The 9,322-nt window shown below is 32.8% G+C and overlaps 1 pseudogene; it reads right to left on the bottom strand.

Moving 5' to 3' along the window:
• Window positions 1-2,367: 2,367 nt before the first annotated feature.
• LOC116122489 lies at window positions 2,368-4,803 on the bottom strand (annotated as a pseudogene).
• Window positions 4,804-9,322: the final 4,519 nt, after the last annotated feature.

The raw sequence follows: 9,322 nt of genomic DNA, 5'->3' as shown, positions 1-9,322 counted from the left end.
AAATGAGGTGACAAATTGTCAATATTTTCGCAACCGACACCAACATTTGGCTGATTTAGAAAGAGACACACACTTCAAGATTTAAGTTGAGTAAAATTCATTTGTATATATTGAACAAAAGTAATATTACATATACAACATTTCTCATATAACATTATATGGTAAAATATTATTGACTGATTTTAAATTAAAATTAAACTTTCACCCAATCATCTTTTATCAAATAATGTTGTATAAGAATATTGTATGTATAGTATTATTCATTAAACAATTGTGAAGAGGTTCAACCATATTTACTGTATATTACCATCCGTTATTCTTTGTATGCTGATGAATATATGTAATAATTAGTCTATTTATACTAATGAATATATGATGACTATCTTGTTTAATTTATATAGAGATCATAGTAAACGATTGCAAAGTGGTAGGATTTTAGAGCCTATGTCAGTACAACAGAGGCTTTTCCCACAATTGTTTAAGACTAGAGTAAGTATTAATGCGGTAATATGTATGTTTGTGAAATTCGTATTGTTTATGTTAAAGTTTTTGAGTAATTATAATCATGATATGTCTAACAATAATTTTTTTTTTTTTTAATATTTTATTACATGATGGATTTGCAACAAAAATGGTGAATTGTGTAACAGAGATCCCATGTATGAATTGGCTTGTGGGTAGTTCATAAGTGTAGAAATTATGCCTGGGTAAGATGTGAATGGTATACACTATTTTGTGGAGGCTAGGGACAGGAGATGAAAAACGCAGGACTCTAGCATAGTCGTGTCTGGTACATTGATAGAAATATTGGAGTTAGAATACAAGAGAAAGTGGTATGATATTGATCCGAGGAAAAACAGGATGCGCCATGATAAAAATCTTATTTCCATTAATGTCAATCGGACATGGTACAAGGATGATCCATATATACTTGAATGACCCATCACTTGGCTATGGTTTGATGATTGTGGACATAGTATCTAGAAGAGAGATGTATCGTTTTAGACAAGTTTTCCTATTGTGCACAATAAAGCCTAACAACACAACCACATTATTGTATAGTAATTCCAGTTGGAATGGCTCTCGGGAAATATCTGCCTGGTGGCATTTGATCACAAAATCCATTGACAACTGCATAAATGACTACAACTTTCAATAGGAGGTGGTGTGTATTATTATGGTTGTTTCGGTACTTCTGTAATCCTTGCACCGCTATTTGGTAAGCTTATTTCTTCACATGCACAACCAACCATCTCCAAAATAAGATCACTTCAAACTTATTTTCTTTACTTTTGCAAATTGAGATTTTAGATGATTAGTTGCGCAGGTGGGAGAATAGAGTTAAAAGGGTAAAATAGAGGGTTTGGAAAAGGAGATTGTTGAATCTTTAAATGTATAAAAATTGGTTTACAACTCAATCTTACAAACTTTCTCTTACAATCCCATTATGACAGTTTGTAATTGGTCAATTCACGAGTAGGCTGGCCGCACCTATTGCGAGTAAACGAGCTGACCAATTGCGAGTTGTCATATCGGGTTATGAGAGAAAATTTATCAAATTGGATTGTAAGTATAGTATTTCTTATTTAAAATCTATTAGACTGATTCTAAATTATAAACAAAGATTTTATAAAAAATTTTAAAAAGGAATACTACTTGTCTTATAACAAATGGACTAATGTACCAAGACAAAATGCTGATTGGTACATCAGATGTAGGTGTATAGTTTTGCTCCATTTATAGCACTCATTGTAGATAGGTTTTGCTATTTCTGAATTCATTGTTTTCTGGGATAAAATAATTCCATCTCTACAGTTTGACTTAAGTACAACTTAGTCTTAGAATTATTAGTAAATTTTGGTCCCTAAAGTTTGTCAACTTTTTCTTAACGAAAAAAATGACTCAAAATTCTATAAAGACTCAAGTTACTTAGAGCAAACTTAAAGGTAAATTTTAATTTTTTATCACCATGGATTGACATATGCTCAATTACAACTTGAACAAGAGAACTGAAACTTGTAAAATCTCAAAAGTCACAAGATTGAAGAACAACAAACACAAGACTTTGAAAAACTAGTAATCCCCACTTTGTTTCTGGTAAAATCCAAATACTTGTTCAAAAAATATAGAATTATAAATGAAAAAAGAAGCAAACATTCTAATATGAATAACGGAGGAAAACCACATCAACTTCACCAACTACATACACAAACGCGTATAGATTAATCAACGAGTCCACTAAGCACCAGGATTTTCTGAGCCTCTATTTTCATTTAACCCAGAAACATCTGTGCGAAGAGACAGCGCCCTCTTCAACGTTCTTCATCCTTCTCCGATCTTATTATTCTCCCGACGCCTTTGCTGTGTCTACGAAGCATGCAATCCGAAGAATAAATAGTAAACAATGAAAGTGCAGTCCAAATGCCAAACCTTTCAAAGGATGCTTTATATTGAACCCAGCAAGAAAACGTTTATAGCAATCGATGCAGATGGGAGCCACGGCACCAATGGCACCCCCCAAAGTTTTGGCGCCCTAGCGTGTGGAACAAACAACCAAAGACTATAGTGGACAAGAGCCAAATTGGTACTGTAATCACATAGCCAACCCATCCGTGTTCGTCATACCCACAGCTGCGGTGGCGATTGAAGATCTAGGATAAGCAGAAGGCATGGTATGAGCTGTTGCGATCTGCGGGAGTTGTTACTCCACTGACATAGTAGCGCCAACAAGAAGAGCCATGGCCACCACATGAAGATGAACAATGTGGAAATTGATAAAAGATTGGACAATATATCAGCTTGTGAGAAGGCAATGATTGCAGTAGCAGTAAGCATACAACAGTGCGTTAATCGGGGTCCCGGTTTTTCCATGAACCGAGCAGCCACGGTGGCATCATGTGGGTTCGGGCAATGTGTGTGAGATAGCGAGGCTGACCGACGGCACTAACAAGCAAACTGTGGTATACTTTCAATGCACGCTGCGACAATGTACTTAGCCCAGTCCCACCAACGGCGGAAAATGCAACGGAAAATGGAGCATCAGCATAATCTGTTTGTAAGGTTGCATCATGCATAATGCTATTGCGAGCAAACAGTAAGCAGTAATGGGACCACCATCGAGCCAACGAGCCCGATGGGGATGTCCTTCGCGGGGTTTTTGGTTCCTCGCCATGGTTGAAACTGCATCAAAACAACATAAGCGAAGAAAAGTACTGCTGAAGCTTTGAAAACCCCGCGGGCTCCATAGGGAGCAAAGTCCGGTAGTTATTGGTGTCAGCGTTTATGAAGCCAGCGATTATAATGAGAGAATCACGATAACGTGGATGACAGAGGCGATGTAGTTGAAGGTGAAGAGCCCTTGGTGCTGAGAACCGCAAGAAAATAACACTGGCTGCAACAGCGACAGCAATAGGGTCGAGGTGACATAGTCATCGGGAGGCTGTGGGCAATAATGCGGAAGTCATCTGGCTGCTTGTTGCAAAGGGTGGCGAATAAAGATGTCCATGCCCTGGAACAGCGGCGCCACCTATCACATACTCAAGGAGAATGTTGCCGGCGGCGACAAAGGCTACAAAGTCAACCAACTCTATTCTTAAATATGCAAATGAACCACCTGAAACAATTTACATGGTAAACGTTTGTTAAAAGCAATTTTTGAAGATTATAAAAGAACCCACCAATACGTAATATATATTAAGAACAAAAATTTTAAAACACTAATATAAAGAAGAAAAAATTTTTAGATCAAATGACATCATCAATATTTTGTACTTCATATTAATTTTGAGGTATTAACCTTTCTATAAATTGATGAATAGAAAATTATTTCATATTTTTATGTGAAAAAAAAGACTTTATTGTGAAGAATGTGAGAAAAGAGATATTTTAAGGATTAATTATTATATGTGGTCTAAAATGTGGTTCAAAGATAAGACATGTGGAAATGTACCTTATCGTAAAGCTTCAAACTTTTCCACTATGACTTCAACATTTCAAACTCAACTTTTATATTTAATGCTAATCCCCTTATTTTGATCAATATGGATGTTCACCTCGTATCTTACTTCAATTTTCTAATTTCCGAAAATTTTAAATTCTAGTATTAAAAGAAATATCAACAAATGATAGAAAAAGAAAAGTAAAACAAAGGACGAATGCAATGAATTTAATGAAATTTATTAAAAAAATCTAAGTTCAAGATTAAGTTCTTACAGAAATATGTATATAAAAATATGCCTTTTAAAACATAAATATATTATAAGTTATGAAAATTTAAGAAAAAGACAAAAGATGAGGACTTAGAGAGAGAAAGATAATATGAGATAGTTTCGAGAACTAATACATAAAAAAATCACAGAAAAATAAAAAATATATTCTAACATATAAAAATCTGAAATATTTAATATTACTGCCACGAATCTCCACGGCGAACTCGGTGTAACAAAAGACAGAAAGCATAGCCGAGATACCCGAAACGACGTATGAATCACGACGGGGGGCGGCGTCATCTGGTTCAAGTCCGGTGAGCACGAAAATAACGGGCAATAACAGCGCCGATACCGAACCACAGAGGTCCCACCACGTTAAAGTTCTTCATCTCATGTTGACTCCTCGCCTTGATTTCGAAAAGCTCGGTTGTGCAGTGATCGAGTCAGGATCCGATCTTTGAGCCGGAGCGGCGTTCCTTCAGAGCCTGAACGTAGTTGCCCCAGCTCTGAAACGACTCCTCCGGTAGAAAATCATTCTTTGTGCACGAACACCTCTCTTTCTTAACCCTTCATTTCCTACGCCCTCGTTGCCCATTTCGAACTGTTTTCAGGAAACAGAGAAAACAAAAATAGGAAACAGTCTTAGTGTTATTCACAAATGAGAATGTTATATATATTGAGCTGTTAGCCGGCAAACAAGAGTCTGAAAACAAATCCGAGTGATTTGTTATTAAAGAATTTATGAAAAGGAACAATAAAATCCTAATTCGAGAAAATTCGACCTCTGCAGTAGAAACCAGCAGAAGGAGACGCAGAATCTCTATTATTTAACACCAAAAGTCAAAGATTCCAGATGATTTAGAAATAATGTAGAGAAATAAAACTAAGGTTCTGTTCGACGTTCATGGAAAATTAGTCGAAATTTTTTCCAAAATGATTTGTTATATTATTTCTCAAATATTAAAAAAATTAATTATTTTTCACATTATAATAAACTGACCCTAACTATTTCAAGATGATATATCTCGGCGCACAGACTTACCAGCAACGACGGGGAAGCTGAAGAGGATTGAGGATGTAGAAGAAAGCGTTGATTTTTCTTTCCTTTTTTTTTTTCTGGAAAAATTATTCTCCGGCGGGAAAATAGGTGATATTACGTGTAGAGTGTTTAAATAGTGAGAGCAACTGGCTCTTACCGTTTAGTTATAAATGACAGCTGGGCATTCTAATTATGGAATTAAGATAACTACGAAGAGTTAATTTATGATTAAGCAAGGAATAATATAGAGAAAGGGCATAACACTGAGGAGAAATGGGTGTATTGGGACGTTTTCTTGGCTTTATTATAATTGGAATTTCATTAAAATAATAATAATGGGATTAAGTTAAATTGACGGCCGTGATTCCGTCCTATTAAAAAGGCTAGATGTTGTTGGGCGTACAGTTACTAAGATAATTCAAATTTCAAGTAATGTTTATCTCATATCACATTTTTGTACCATTTATATATATATGAGACGATATTGATGGACATAATGGTAGTATTTTTTTACCATAAGAAATGCCCTTTTTAGTTTTTACTCCCATTTCTAAATTTTACAGTAATTTACAATTAAAAGTTAAGTATTATTTTAGAAAAAAAAAAAAAGATAAATAAATTTGTTTCTAGGAATAATGTACTAATATTCCTAAAATAATACAAGGGTAATTTAATATTTCAAATTTTGAAAAATCTTATTAAAAAATTAATAAAAAAGCAAATTAACTCCGGAGAAAGACTCTTGAAGTGATCGTGATTTATAAGAGAAAAGGTAAGAACAAGATAAATTAATGATGCGTAAAAGATAATGAAATCTCACAAGCACAAATTCTGGCAATTAAATCTAAACCAAACACTTGACTAAGTAGAAACTTATAATAATTAAAACTCTATTTAAAAAATAATAATAATAATTATACCAATTGACCATAATTCTTGCCTTTGGAGTAACAAATCAAATTCATATTAACGAAAAGTCAGTGTTTTCATATACTTTAAAAGAAGAGTAAGCTACTTTTTCCCACCAACATTGCCTAGATGACACTTTCCCTCCAAAAAATTTCAAAATACCACTTTTTCACCTAGCTTTTATATTCCATTAATACCCCAAAATATACTTTACTTTCCCCGTAGCGTTCGATGAGTTACCAGTCAAGGTAAGAGAGCTTTTTTATAGAGTAAAGTCTGGTAGATCGAATGGTGATAGTGAACGATTGAATATTCTCTGTTAGAATTAGTCAAAAATCGATTAAGACAAGAAAACCTAGCTACGTAGCCGATAACGATGAGAAATCAGGTGTCAGAGTGAAAGGGGTTTTGTAGACAGGAGACCGAAGGTTTAATGGCCGTGATGGAGATAATTTTCACAATTAGAATTGGCTTTGGATAGGTAATAAAATATTAACTTTGGGTGATAAAATAGTATTTTGAAACTTTTTGAGTGAAAAAATCATTAAAACAAACCCCGGGGGGTGGCGGGAAGATGGTAGTCGTTTACACTTTAAAGAATTATGAGGGTATGAGACATATTGGTTGTGGATATTTATTGCTGGACCTGGATCTATACACGACGGTGGAGAACTTTTTTTTGAAGTCAATTTATGCAAATCAAGCTCACCAAACTTGACCGGTTGACCCCTCACTATGAGGATATCCCAATATGTCAATTTAACTTTGTTTACAATGCTGATTTTGTTAAACATATCCCAATGAATTAGAATAATACTTTTAAATAAATAAATAAATATTTAGCTAAGATTATTATTGCTTATTGTCGAATCTTTGCAATTCCTATCATTTATAAGTATTAGGAGATAAGCTTTGATCAAAGGAATAATTAATAAATAAAATTATCATTATTATCTTTATTCATTAGTATAGGATGAGAAGAATTCATAAAAATAATTATATATGATAATTAATCAATTATTTACTATGACAAGAATAATGTTGTGACATTTGATATAGAATGTGGTGTAATATTATTTGAAAACAATTATATGTAAACCAAAATAATATAATGAACGACATAAATTATTGGTAGAAGTGAGAATAAAATATGAAACATGAATATATAAAAAGAAAAAGATTGATGAGATGTGTAAAATTCATAATTCTAATATTGAAGGAGGCGATGGATGCTTTGTAGAAGAGGACTAATAAAAGTCAAAAACAGAGGCGTTGACTCCGGCGCCCCCAAACCCGTCCCACTTTTTAACTTTCTTATCCCCTTGATTTGTCAAGTTGGGTCATACTACACTATAAGAGTTAAATGCCACTTTTTACCTTTGGGGAATGATTGAATAACGAAAACCTTTTAGAGATTTTTAAAATGATAAAAATTCCTTAATCTAATAATATAAAACGATGATCTATCAAGTCATCTATTTTCATCCATTAAACTATTAAAGAGCTAAGATAAATAGTGAGATGCCGTTAAAACTTGATCTTTAAGAGTGATGTCACATCAAAATTAATTAAAAAATATGACATGGCATGTCCCTTGGGATTACTCACTACGTCAAGTTTTTCACGTCACTTTTAAAGTTTAAATTTTAATGTCATATCATCACTTATCTTAATTCTTGACTGTTAAATCAATCCCTTAAAATTATAAAAATAAATAATTGAATATTAACGTCTAATTTTAAGTTAAAAATATCCCATTACTAATATAAATTCTAGCAATTCATTAACAATAAAGAAATTTTTTTTATTTTAAAAACTTATTTTTGTTATTATATCAATCATCCGGAGGTCTCTCTCCTTTAACTTACACTATAATCTAGTTACAGCTCCATTCTACTGATTATATATTGTCTGGTAGTTTTAAAATGACAACAATATATTTATAAAAAGTACTTGGCCCGGATTCAGCCCGGGCTGGGCATACATTGTACCTGGGCCTTAAAAATCAAGCCCAGGCTTTGGTAGGAAAACCCAGCCCGAGCATAATATATGAAAATATCATAAAGACCCCTATTAAAATTTATTAAACCCTTAATAAATAATAGCAAGCCCCCTATATAAAATTTACAAAACCCTTAACAAATAAAGCAAGCCCCCTTATAATAATTGATAAATGCTTTACTTGCATTAGTTAATAAAATATACAAGCAGTTTATAACATTTATTTCCTACTTAATTTGAAAATAAAATTAAGGATTATATGCAATTCAAAACTCTTGGTCGAAAAGAAGAAAATCAATAATTTAGTGCCTGAAGCAACTTGCATCCTTCCCATATGGAGCAGATTTTATATATATTTTTTTTAATTTTCAATTGTAATTTAATTATTCTGTAATTTTCGAATTTCATTAATTCTAAAAAAATCATGAAACAATGAGGTTTTTTTTATTTATTTATTTTGTGTAAAGCTACCTTTTTACCCTTAATCTGATAACTATCTTTTTTTTTTAATGCCATCATCATTGGCAGGTGTAAGTAGGGCTGTTCAAAAAAATACAAAAACCAAACCAAACCGCTAACGGAACCGAAAAACCGATTAACCGAAAAAACGGTTCGGTTACGGTTCGAAAAATTCAAAAAATCGAATATTCGGTTCGGTTACCGGTTCGGGAGAAATTAGAAACGGTTAACTTAAAACCGGTTTCCTAAACCGGTTTTTCAAATATATATATATAGATATATTAAATAAATAAATAATAACCTAAACTAAAATAAATCTCTAATTCACTCAATCTAAAATCCCAACCCAAATTTTTTTCCTTAGTTCCCAATGTATTGTCTATATTTACAATTTAATTTAGGACAAAATTAAAAAAAAAAAGTTTTATAAAAAAAAAAAAGAGAAAACCGGTTAACCGCTTTTTATAAACTGGTTTTTCCTAAAATCGGTTCGGTTTCGGTTCGAGAATTTCCCAAACCGAAAATCCAGTTCGGTTTAGAAAAGCGGTTAACCGCTTTTGAATACCACTAGATGTAAGTATTGATAATAAAAATTGAAACGTTATAAGGTGTGAGTGTAATTAATCCAAAAATAAAAAAGATACCAATTTGATATACGTAATATTACTTAGTCATAATTCACAAGGAAGGTGTGGAAACACAACAC

The sequence above is a fragment of the Pistacia vera genome, unplaced genomic scaffold, assembly GCF_008641045.1.
Source record: "Pistacia vera cultivar Batoury unplaced genomic scaffold, PisVer_v2 Contig135, whole genome shotgun sequence".
Classification (NCBI taxonomy): Eukaryota; Viridiplantae; Streptophyta; class Magnoliopsida; order Sapindales; family Anacardiaceae; genus Pistacia; species Pistacia vera.
The sequence above is the reverse complement of the archived record's forward strand: the minus strand, read 5'-3'. Positions and strand labels throughout refer to the sequence as shown.